Source organism: Phalacrocorax aristotelis, chromosome 4, assembly GCF_949628215.1.
Source record: "Phalacrocorax aristotelis chromosome 4, bGulAri2.1, whole genome shotgun sequence".
Classification (NCBI taxonomy): domain Eukaryota; kingdom Metazoa; phylum Chordata; class Aves; order Suliformes; family Phalacrocoracidae; genus Phalacrocorax; species Phalacrocorax aristotelis.
Genome location: NC_134279.1, coordinates 41,450,753 through 41,463,884, shown reverse-complemented (window position 1 = coordinate 41,463,884; position 13,132 = coordinate 41,450,753). Strand labels below are relative to the sequence as shown.

Below are 13,132 nucleotides of genomic sequence, written 5' to 3'. Positions count from 1 at the left end.
TGTACTAGCTTGCTTTTGCCACAGTCTAATCCATTTAAATTTAACTTGCTACTCCCTTCTTCCTAATACTCACTGATTCTCCACACAGGATATTTGATTTTTGCCTATCATGCCCAGTCAAACTAATATAATCCCATGATACAGGCTCCATATTGCTAAACTTTGAAAAGGTTTACTCCTGCCTCAGATCAGGAACAAAAACTGGTTTTCTAGCCCTGGGTTTTTATGTTTGTGTATAATACATGTTCTACTACCAAAAAGGCATGCCCCAGTAAAACTGCTGGGTATAGGTACAGGCAAAAGAGACACTTATCTGGGGTGATTTATTGCTAGGCAAAAGCATAGCGTATTTTGTTTACATTGGGTCAACCAAGCATTTTCCAGTGCAGGCTGCCCGAAAAGCTAGTCCATGTTTTCAGTCCACATTGCTGCCATGAACATACCAGCTCACATCTTTTTTCTGTTTGATTCCCTCCTATCAGCTAGTTCTGTTCTCATAGGCTGCTCCCTGATTTATGTATATCTCTAGCAGCCCAGCAAGTATGAGAAGGGGATAATTCTTTTTTTTACAGGGGCCACTATGCATTTTTGTGAGGAGTGGTAGATTGGTGAGTCACTAAAGGAAAATCATTAGGGATCAGTCTTCTTTCCGTTCTCAGATTTTCACTATGTCCCAAAACCAAATTTTGCCAAGTCTTTCTGAGCTTGTTATTCCTGCTCCAGTCCTACAAACTCAGTCTGATCTTTACCACTCTTCCTTCCCTTCCTCTCACCCTATAATCCTAGTCTGTGCTTTTCCATATTCTCTCTCTCCTTCCTTTCCCTCTTCTTCCTCTACCCCCCCCCAAAATTCAAATATTGCTGTGGTGAGGATAAAGACAAATTCTTGACAGCAAGCTTCAAAAGTCATCTTTCATTCTTTTCCCCCATACACTTTTAGTTTCCCTCTGTAGTAAGGATTTTTTTTAACAAATATAACCACAGAAATTCATGGACAGTCAATTCAAATTAAAAGATAATGGTATTTTTAAAAAATATTTTAAACACTTAAAATCTGTCACAAAAAATTTGATATTTTTCCTTTAGTTTTTACAGGTCTATGAGAGAATTTTTGCAGTTACATTCCAGTTATACTTCAGAATAAAATGTTCTTTTTTCCTTACAGATGACTTTCCCCTGTCCCCACAAAACAAAGTAATCCTAAAGAGTTACAGAAACCAACCTATTTAGGAAAAGCATGCAACAATACAGGATGGCAGATACCACAAAATAACAGCCAGTGAGGAGTCTTTAGAAGAAATGAATTGCCTCGCTTACACAGTGCTTTTTTTATTAGTAAAGTACATGTAATTAAAAGAAATAAAAAATGTTACAAAACTATTTTTCTGAAAATATTAGATTGAAAAACTTGAAATTTCATGCTTATTTCAGAATGCAGAGTTACAAAACCTAACAGCTTTACATCTAAGACAACTCCCCTTGATTAACACCTAGAACTGTGGGCAAGCCCTCTGTGTTTATGAACAACAGATATTTTATTCCTGAATGTGAAAAAAAAAATGTTGATAGTGGCATTAAAGTCACATGCAATTGTCTTCTGTAATTAAAAGACTAATAAGCTCCTTTTCTGTCTTCTGTTGTGCCCAGACAGTACACACAGAAAGTATCATTTTTGGAAGGAACTAACAAACTGCCATTTGTTTACTCAGTAGACCCCTTTGGCCTACTTTTACAACTACTGGGCTTGGAGACAAATCTGTTCTGTCAGCTCGACTGCCAAAATTAACATTTCTCTTCCCTCTCTCCCCCTCCTTTCCTCTCTTGTCACAAGTCCTCCCTTCTCCCGGTGTGAGGACCTCTGCTACTATTTCTACTTATTAGACCTTCAGAGTCCTAACCTCTGTGCAGCCTTTCCTAAGTTACATTTTAAAGGATATGCACAAGAGAGAGGTTAATTCAATTTCTAGACAATCACAGACAACAGCCTGTAATATGAGGTCCTACATAACCATTAGTTCTATTTTTCTTTCCTTTCCAGAAACATCCTGCAAAGGAAAACCTCTCCTTCAAGCCTAATTATTTTCTCAGATAGATCCTGTTTTAGTTTCATCCACATTGTACGGCTTTCTACTGTCTCCTGGACTCCATGTTCCCCAAATATTTAACTGTGACAAGCACATGAACCTAAACCAAAAAATCCATTTATACTTTTTTTGGTCAGATGGTGTTTAATAAACAGTTTTCTTAGGAGGAGAAGTTCTACACTGTCCCTTGATTCATACATAGATACAGTTAGCCTCAAGTACTGGGAGCTATTCCTCAACACTGGCTAGGGCAGAGATTCATTGTATCACATCAGTGCCATACCACTGAAACAAGTCCTGACCTGCTACATCAGACACTGTCTGCCACAGAGGAAAACACATAAGTAAGCAATTCAATACAAAATTACCTCAGCAATCATTAAGGTGATGTTTGATGAATGGGAAACAGCCCTGGTGTGGGACTGTGGTGTTTATTGTGGAAAGAAGAATTCACCTTCACAATGGCCAAGAGCAGAGCTATTTGACATGAAGAACGCTGGAATAGACTTAGGAATATTCTCTTTCCTTTTCTAATTGTATTTTTTTTCTTTTCTATCTACATGTTGATAAAAGGAAAGGATTAATTAATGTGAATTTCTTTTGGAGATTACATCAAAATTAAGTGAATGAGAAAATACTCAATTGAAATAATTGTCCTGCAATAACTTGCTAGTTGCCAGTTCAGTTCAAGAGAGTTTGTGAATTAAAAAAAGGGTCAGCTAATAAAAATAAATGAAGTATTTTTTGCCCAAACACAGACTGAATTTTAGTTTTCCATTGTTTACTACAGAGCACAGGTTTACAGAGTACAGGGTTACTACAGAGCACAAAACTGCTGTCTACAGGCCCCGTCAGCCTTACTGCCACTACACTGGGAATAGTCAAGGTAAGAGGAGTTTCTGCTCCTAAGGACTAAAAAACACTCAAAGACAAATCTTTGAAGCATACTCTGTTTCTGCAGAGGGATCATCAAAGCAAGTAACAGATCAGTATCAAAGGGAGACTGAGCCAAAGAAACCAAAAGGACTCATGGCTAGACACAGAAAAACAGCCACAAAGCAAGTCTTACAAGAAAATTCCAGCTTTATGCTAACTAGGGCAGCATTAACTCATATCCAATCTTTTCCAGCCTACTTATCCTCTTGGGGATAAGAGGATTACGATCTAGCTGTGAGAAGGCAATAATGCTTCTGGAGAGCCAAAAAAATCCAAACCAAACCAAAACCAAAAGACAGAGAGTACCACAGAGGAACAACTGCACTGCAGATGCTTTGTGAAAAGAGAATTCCCTGTATAGAGAATACTGGTTTAAAAATACATCTATTTCACAGGTTCTGGATCCTGCAAGTACAAAAATTATCTACTCATTTCCCTACCCCATTGTTGTAGGTTCTCAATATTGTATAAAATGTGCAGATAGAAACAAAAGAGGCAGAGAGACCAACAAAAGCTTTTGCATATGTGTGTACATATCGGTCCGCAGACTAAGAACTCAAGGTTCCATCCTGGGTGCATTCCTGCAGGCCATACTAGCGTTCATGAAAATTTGTAGACGACTCTTCCCTTGAGAGAGAACTGTAGTGATGTCAGGTAAAGGCTGGCAAGAAAATAAAGAAAAAGGAATATACATTTTATGTAGCTGGAATATTTTATTAGTCATTATGTATCTTGCCGACTTTCATATTATACTGAACTTTTCTGTTCTTTCCTACTTTCTTCTTCATTCTCTTTCCTCCAGTTCTTTTGCTGCCTGCATTTCCACTGTACCACTCTTTGCCTTGCCTTTTCTCCAACTACGCGTAGTTTTCACCTACATTGTATCTACTGTATGTTAAGACAATAGCAATTAAGTCTTTAATGCAGAGCCTGAAACATAATCACTAGACTAGAAAGTCTGTTCTCCAAGGAAGCAAACCAGAGGTATTTTAGTAGCAGGGGAACAATGATTAAGATACTCGATTTCATGTTTCAAAGCCTACTTTGCTGGCTACATTATTGTATGACAGCAAAACTAGAACAATAACAAAAAAGGACGGACAGTCAGATGCCAGGTGAGCAGCCATTCACACACACTGACATCAAGTAGCAATTCACACAATATGACTTTCTTTTTCACTCTTCTTTCCTTTATGCTCTCACAACCCACCATGCATGGAAATACATACTAGCACATGTGTCTGGGATTTTTAATGACTGTGAACAAAATATAAACAGAGTTGAACAGTACACTGACTGAGTAAGCACCAGGGCCTTAAGAAAAACAGTTCAAGGTTCTCTCTAATGCATAATCCTGCTGGAACTTGTGTTTTTTGAGAGTCACTGAGGAATAGAGAGGTTTTCCTTTCTGCACACTCTTAAAAGTTAATTTAAAATGGCAGCTGAAGTGAAACTTTAAGATATAGCCTTAGGGAAGAATTATAATAGGGAACTCTGACCACTACAAAAAGTGCAGAGAGATAAGTTGTAAATTAAAAAGTAATTTTATCCTTAGTGGTGTTAAGTATGTCCAGCAAGAAAAGTTAAAATGACATACTCTGACGTTCCTGCACTGGCAGAGTCAGCGTTTCCATCACAATGGTGTGTAACTTCCATTTTGTTTTTTCTCCATTCAGGGTAAGCAGTCCGACACTTCTAGACTGTAAAGCATTACTACTTAAAGAACTTAACTTGATTTTTAAAAGAAATCAACTTCACTGTATAAGATTTAGAGTACACTGCAGTAATCAGCTTATTCAGATGCTTATGTTCTTTGCGAACTGCTCAATATTTGTGCAACTTGCAATGTAATATTTTCGTACCTTATATACATCTTTATTATTTGTGTAAGCAATTCATAAAATAGTTACCAATAACAACATACATATTTTAAATACTTAAAATTTGTAATCTTAAAAGAAAATGAAGATCTGAATATAGATGCTGGTGCTTTGCCTGAACCTCCAGTTAAGCAATTAGAAAATGGCTCTATATAATGAAAATGGCAGAAACCAATTTTATAATAAATAAAAATCGTGTTACATTATAAACAGTACACATTATAGACTTATTCAGAATTTAACTGATTCTTCAGGTGTTGCACAGTGTTTTCCAAGCTCTCACAAATTTCAATGAGGACTTCACACCCAGATGAGTAATTTGCATGATTAGGTATTTGGAGGCCAAAACTGCCTTCTCAAAGTGTAAAAAAAAGGCAAAAGAATACATAAATGGCTGTATTTTCAAGACACACATCACCATTTCAGCCTGCCTTTTCCTACAAGCTAATTCTGCTCCCTCTGAAGTCAAGCTTTGCATCATGCTCTGTGCAAGGATGTGACCAGATGAGCCATGGGCTACAAAGCTTCCAAGAAAGTGAGCAATGGCCTCTGTCGCTGTTTGCAGGCTGCAGGAACATCAAAGATCATTTTTTTAACTTATTCCTGCCATTAGGGAAATTCCTTCCCTACATTCTTGTGCAGATTTCCCAAGTCTCTTTCTGTTCACTTTACCTGCAGGACAAGGATTCTGCTCTGCTTCAGCATTTCAGCTGGGGAAATAAACTGAAAGTTAGCTTGAGCTTTTGACAGCTCCAGACAAGATATTCAGAGTTACAGCAGAGATCCTGCCTCTGGGTACTGCAATGTTCTATAGCCTTACATAGCTGCGTACAGTTAATTACGAAAGAAAAACAGTATTGCCACACTTGATTAAAAACTAATTGTTCCATCTTTAAAATCACAGGATTAGCTTAAAAGTTCTTAAAATTCTTTTGAGATTGTATCTTGTATCTGCCTTCACAATTGTTGGCCTCACTTTATAGCTTTTAAGTACAGAGGCTTTTAAAAAATACAGCTTTTAATTACCTGAATGATAGAGATATTCACATAAAAAATCACAAAACTGATGCTAGAAAGTATGAAAATTGAACACAACACTGAGCAAAGAAAAGATTTATAATTGTCTAACTTGCCATACACCAAATCCTCTAGAGAACACTACTTTTACTTCTTAGATTAAGAGAATTTTAAATAATTTGCTTGATAGTTACCATTGCTTAGTTTGCATTTCCCTGGCATTGGTTTAATGCGTGCCACTGATTTAAACTCTGCTATGGTTATTCTTAGGCACAGCAAGAATTTTTGCCACAAAATGTATTTTTCTGAAGTCAGCAAACTTGCTGAAATTTACTCCTACTACAAATTTACCACTGAGGCAACTACCTACTATTTCCTAGGGCCCTTCTGCTTTACCTCAGATTTTTGTTACAAACTATTTTTAATGGAGCACCCTAGTCAAAACAATTGTGCATGTTATAATATGAGCTGACTACATCTCCTGGTAATTTGCCACTGAATTAAAGGTTCACAACAAATTTGACCTGAAATACAAATATTTTTTTTAAAAGGAATGCTTACAGCTCTGTTTAGATTGGGGTTGTTTTTTTGGTGGTGTTTTTTTTTTTTTTTTTTTTTGAGAGACAGAGTCTTAAAGATGTGGCCTTGGTGTGGGACAAGCGTAACCAGTAATTTAAATAAATATATTGATTTTTTTTTCTATTTTACATGTATTGTAATCTGACTATGTATTATGGAAGATTATGGAGAAGAATGAGCTAATAAAGCAAAACCATTCTAATTTAGTGAAATTTCATTGTTATAAATTGCACATCTCTGTGTTAATCCTGCATTCTTACAAAAGTCTATAAGATATGCATGATGTGATGTAGTAATGAAGTATCTGGATGTAAAGGAAAAGATGGTGCATTTTAAAGAATAAAACTGAATTATATTCTATGTCTATAAAGAAGTTTAATGCTAATATTTTCTTTATAGAAACCAGAGATAATCTATCATATAGAAAAGAGGTGCGGTATGACTTATTTGGATATGTAATCCAAATCTATTTATTTGTGATTAATAAACATCTCTCTCATAACAGGCTGTGCAGGATGTTAAGGTAATGTTCACTACTGGCCACTCACTTCCTGCAGGAGAACTTTTTTAAAAACTAGATATGTTCACTAATTTTTTAGAACTCTGATTATAAGAAAACTATCTAAATACTTAATAGAAGAACAATGAAAAGCATCTAGCAACTTTCTTGTTGAACTGGCTTCAAAGCCTTATAGGTACATTTATGACACACAGCAGGGAAGTGACTCCTGTTGATGGTATTGTGGTGTTGGGGCAGATGATATTTTACAAATGCATGCAATGGTATCCAAATGAAATACTACATTTCAGGTAATCCTGTTTCATCATACAGAACAAAGCCATCTGTGCAGCTGTATTTATTCAGTAATAACAGCAAGGAGATCATATTTCTTTAACTGGCCAAAGAAGCAGTCAATATTAAAAGAAAAATCTGTATGTTTTCTTTTCTAACCAGAATAAACAAATATGCTTATTAAAAAAATATTGCTTATGTTACAGTCAACCTTCATATATGAAATAACAGAATGCTGAACTGTATGCTGAATAAATTATTTTCCATTTCTGAAGTCCAATCTTTAAACCCTACCTCATATCCTATTTTGACTTATCTTTTCCCTTGGCCCCAAAAGATTTATCTTTTTTCCTTACCTCTGTCCATCACCAGAACACAGAGTACCTTATTACTCTTGATCCTAACTGCATGTTTTCTGAAGACAAAAGCATTGACCAGGTGTAGGTGTAACCCATGGATTTCACAGTTTCAGAAACCTTACAAAGAACTTTCTTTTCTGTATTTGGGCACAAGCCCACACTATAAATGTGTCACTTTCAGAAGCAGCAATTTAACTGAGAAATAGATGTATCTAGATAATTCAGTTTATTCTGTATATGGTCAATCATCACATCAAGAAAGAGAAAGTACTGTGCAATTTAAGGACCAGTTATGTAGTGCAAACTGCAAACTACCTTTTACAACAAGCATGCTAATTATTTGCCACATATACTGCTAGTTATTTAAAAAATAACAATGCCTTCTCATTTCATTGAGTAACTTCTATAACTAGTGAATTTGGCCATATGTAAATTTACTAATTATTTGTCTATTTTCATACATGTACATAAAAAGTATTAAGAAAAAACCCAGTAATAACTTCTATGCAATTTAAGATACTAAGGTTTCCATACTTTTATCTGTAAGACATTTCTGAGGGTGGTTGGACTCATTAGCTATGTGGAACTGTACTGCAGGTTAATTCAATGAGATTCTTCATAGCAGTAATTTTCTTCAGAAAATTCAGAAATCTTATTGCAGAACAAGTGATTCACAATATCTAATGTAACAATTTCCCTACATCATCTCTTCTTGGACAGTTTCTTCACACTTTACTATTTTCTCAATAATTATTTTGTACCTGATATCTTCAAGTCTACAGGAGGATATTTTATATAATCTTCTAGTTGACTAAGCTTGAGTTCCTGGCACATATATCAGTACTGCTGCCACTTACAACTCAACTACATATCTGAGATACATCTCCTAAAGTGGCTTTTGAGATGAAGTGCAGTCTGTGCAAAGATGGCTAGAGCTTCTTTGGAGGTGCCTAACAAATAACTCTGCTGCGTCAGAGGTTAGCCAGACTGAACAAGGATAAACCAGAATAATCAAAGGGAAAACTACTACCCTTCTCAAAAGTCAGAGTAGGCACCTTCTGGCACAACTGAAAAGTCAAAAAACTCTTCGCTCCACTACAATTACAAATCGGTATTTCAGTAATGAAAGCAATCACTCAACAACTTGGATGGCTGCGCTTGGTAATAGGTCATTTTTTCAAGCTCTTGTTACATGTTGAAATTGAAATAAATTTCCTACAGAACAAAGCCAATACTGCCTTATAACAAAATTCCTTCAATTTCAGAAGGCTAAGCTGTTAAAGGTCAAGACTGAAAAATCTCTTCCCTTAATTTAAAATTATTTTCCTTAGTTATAAGACCCCAAAATTATAAAAGCCTGCAAATATCAGGGAAAAAAAGAGATTGGATTGGAAATAGCAGCAAGCGGCAATAACCCAACAGTTATGTATGTATTTTTTTAAATATGTGTTATATATAAAAATATGTTTTCTCAGTATCATTTAACACACGATATGGCAAAATAATTTAATAGTTGCAAATTCCCACTTGTTCTTAACCCCCAGATTATGCGACTTCGGTTTGGAAAATGGTTGCTTGTTTAATAAATACAGTAGTAAACCCATCTGTAACCTCTCTGGGTTTCAGAGTTTAAAAAAAAAAAATATGAAAAAATCACAGCCCAACACCCGTGAATACTAATGTATCATAATGTGATCTGCAATTTGCAAAATTATTTAAAATGCATTAAAAAGGAAAATTCTTTGGCCTTCTGACATATTTTGAATCCAGTTCTCCACAATGAGTTAAAACAAAAACAAAACAAAAGCCAAGAATCAGGACAGTAGACGCAGAAAAAGAATGTTCATACAGTAGTCTTGTGGTACATTTACCTGTATTTCAGAAGACTTTACGCTAAAATAAGCAGGTGCTATGAGCAGTTAGAGGAAGAATGAAGCAAAGTACAAGTTCAAATTAAAACAGGCAGAGTATGTACAGCTAATGCACATTCGTTTCATTCCTTAACACTCCATGCAACTTCCTCATTTTGTCTTTTTACGTTTCATATTTTGCTGGAAGATTTTTTTTTCTTTTGAAATATCTTATACAGTTTGGTCTCCACTGCAATATAGGCAATAGCTTGCCTCCAATGCCAATAAACATGGAAGCTGCTACCATGTATCAAAGCACAAAGACGGAACAGTTTATAAATGTGAAGAATGAGGAACAGCAGCATAAAAACCTTGACAATAGCTGACTCTGCAGTTTTGTCCCTAATATTATTGTAGATGTTTTCATTTTTTTTTTTAAATGTAATTCAGGTTTAAATGATTACCAGGTATAACCTTTCATTTTCCACACTATTAGAGTTTTATACTCTCAGAGGTTTATCACAGAACTGTGAAACACTCTATACGGAATTCATCACTGAACACAGAAAAAAACCCTACACCTGAAACACACACTTCGCATTTAACTAGGTACTACATAGGAGCCCCTATAGTTTTAGGGCATGAAATGCCAGACAGTGAGCAATAATTTCTTTCTTTCTGACAGGTAATTAAATTGATGGGTTTTGTACAACTTCCTTATTGGGCCTGGAACATCTTACCCTGAAGTCAAAGTGTGGTAGACATTATCTACATTTCAGATTGTTCCACTAATTCATTTGTCAGTAAGTCAAGCAGACCCCTTTCTGCTTGTGTCTGTAGTTGTGCCAGCAGAAACTGATTTATTTGCTGTTTTGTTTCATGAAAAGATTATAATCTCTTTCCAAAAAATCAGAATATTAGATTTCCAAAGTAGAGATGCTGCTCCGTATTTTTCACCCTGTGGCTACGGGAACCCTTTGCCACACATGGAAATACATACATGCAAATTTTATCTCCAAAGTGGATTGCAAAGTTAACGCAGGCAACACTGCCTGTTTCATTTTCTGTTGAGTGTCCTCAAATATTTGTTTAAAGGAAGTTATAGAAAGATATCCCATAAATTTTAAAAAGCAGTCTTGAAATGCAACCAGCCCTGTACTGGGAGCCAGTAGCAGCGGAAGCATACAAGAGCAGAGTTACAGTTTAGTGCTTCAGAAGAAACACACATATGGCATTAGAGATAACATTCCTGCTTTCATATGGTTTGTTCTCAGTGTCAGAGTGTGCTGGAAGAGCCAACTAGCACATCATACTATGCCTCAGCCATTTTATTCCACCATTCCCTCACCTCATCCGTTCTTCCCATTCTGTTATGTTAGGCATACCCTCATGTGTATTCTCAGTAAGAACACTCACCATAATCTTCCAGAGTGTCTAGCACATCGCACTTATCTTACTGAATATAAGCATTGGACCACCACTGGTAACAACAGCCTAGAGAGGATCTAATGGTTCACAACAACAGTTCCCTCTAATCTTCTGTGCACCTCGGCAGTGAACGATCTTGTGCCTGAGGTAACTGAATAAAAATGTTTGTCTAAAGGATAAGACTTTGAGCACTGAAAGAGTAATTGAACATAAGATAATTAGATACATTTTATTATTGAGAACCAGGGGTTAAGCACTTTGTCCGTCGTCACAAAAGAAAGGTAAAAGCCAGGTCAGAACTCAGCTTCCACTGCCTCAACTCTAAGACCACCTTCTACGTGCTGACCAGGTCTCTGGAACAAGAACAGATTCTGACCTTGCATTACCAGCTGTACTGTTAGCCTTAAAATTATTATTCAGCCTTTTAAAAAACCTAGCAGATAGGAATGAAGAGACTAACATAAGTTATTACACAGCAGTGCATGGCAATGACGTACTGGAGTTTCATTCTTAGGGGTCTGTTTGCCTTTTGTTACAGAAGGATTTTATGTGGCCGCCTTCTGTTAACCCAGAGGGCAGTTAGGCACCTAAGTCTCTCTGGTGAGTGCACTAAATAACTGTTGTTACTACGTACGCTTAAATTGCAGATACCATCACTTGGCTTATGCAGACCTAGGCTTACAAGTTACCACTTCTAGTACTTGATAGGAAATTAACATGATCACAGAAGGGGAGAAAAGAAAGAAAATTAAAAGCAATGAAGACAATTACAGCAGGTTAAAAAAATTAAGTATCTAATAATGACATGTCAAATGCTGAACATTTTTCAGACCCAAAGATCTGTTGAGGCTTGTAGGATTAACACAATTGCTTGTCTAGCTGAAATGGAATGCATATTATCTATAACAGAAACGCCGCTCTTAGCTATCCATTATAACTGTATACTCCTTTGACCAGGAACAGATTTGGAACTAGCATGCTGCCATTATTTTGCCTACATGGGGAGGGGAACCTCTTACAGAACTGCCAGGCATAGTCTTCTAGTGGAATAACATTGAGAGAGGACTGTAAAGAGTTAAGAGTAAAGAAAAAAAATTGAAAGTTATAAGGATAAAATTGCATTTATGCAGTTTAAGTTCCATACATAAGGTAGACTGCATTTAATATGATTGTGGTGAGTGAGTTAGTGGCAAGTTCATGGCTGGCAACACACACTTCAGACGAAGTAGTAATACTTCTTCCCAAAACCACAATACTTAAAAAGGGGAAGATGCTGAGAAGTACTTTAGACCAATCAATCTAGTTCACCGAAAAAAAAACCAACGACAGTCAATCATGAGACCTTAATAACTGGCAAATCAAAAATAAATAAAAAGAAACCTCTACCCAGGGTATGTAGTCTAATTCGTACTGAAAATATGGAAGTGGCAACTGCGGAACTTGCAGGTTTACCTTCAGAACTGGCAGACATCTTGCCGGAGTTATGAAAGGTAGGAAGTTATTAAATCAGTTATGACATATATTGCCATCACTGTGTTTTTATAGGCACAATTAAATGATGCCTACAGAAGACAGTTATCTACATTATGGTAGCTGAATAGATAAACCCTTTGATTTCCAGCTGCAACATTAGCTAAACTAGACCAGATTAAATACAAAATGAGACCCTACATATGCAATACAAAACTGTTTCATTCTTATATGGATACTGTTCCTACTATCACCTCCCTTTATCTTACTTCCCAGTTACTTCCAAGCCAGAGTCACTAAACATAACTTTGTTGACCGGAAGATAAAAGGCTTGATCCATGCAGGTCAGGTCAGCAACTTAGTAGCTGAAATCAAAGGAAGCAAGCTGTCAGCGGTTTTGTCAGTGCCTTGCATTAAGTATGACAGCAGTCAAATTTACTCAGTGAGGCTCAGCCTTCAGAGATTGGCATCATTCTGCAGAGTGACACAGGATGTAGAGAACAAGCACCTCAGCACTTCACTGACTATGGCTTTCAATATTAGCAGTAGATCTTGAACGGCTCGGATGTCAACGGAGGAAACTCCGTTACTGAAGCATTCCAGATTAGGATGACCTGTATTCACAGACAGTTGCCAGAGTTCAATCTGTTTCATGTATTTAAAGATCACAAAAGCAGCAATTGTATAATTATAACAGATGGTTTGGCTGAAGTTGGCAGCGTATGGCTTAAAGCTC

At 36.4% G+C, this 13,132-nt stretch overlaps 1 protein-coding gene across 3 annotated transcripts in view; it reads right to left on the bottom strand.

Moving 5' to 3' along the window:
• The window catches only part of PALLD (palladin, cytoskeletal associated protein), a 209,522-nt gene that overhangs the window by 133,925 nt on the left and 62,465 nt on the right, over positions 1 to 13,132 (bottom strand). The gene's annotated exons all lie outside the window — the stretch shown is intronic.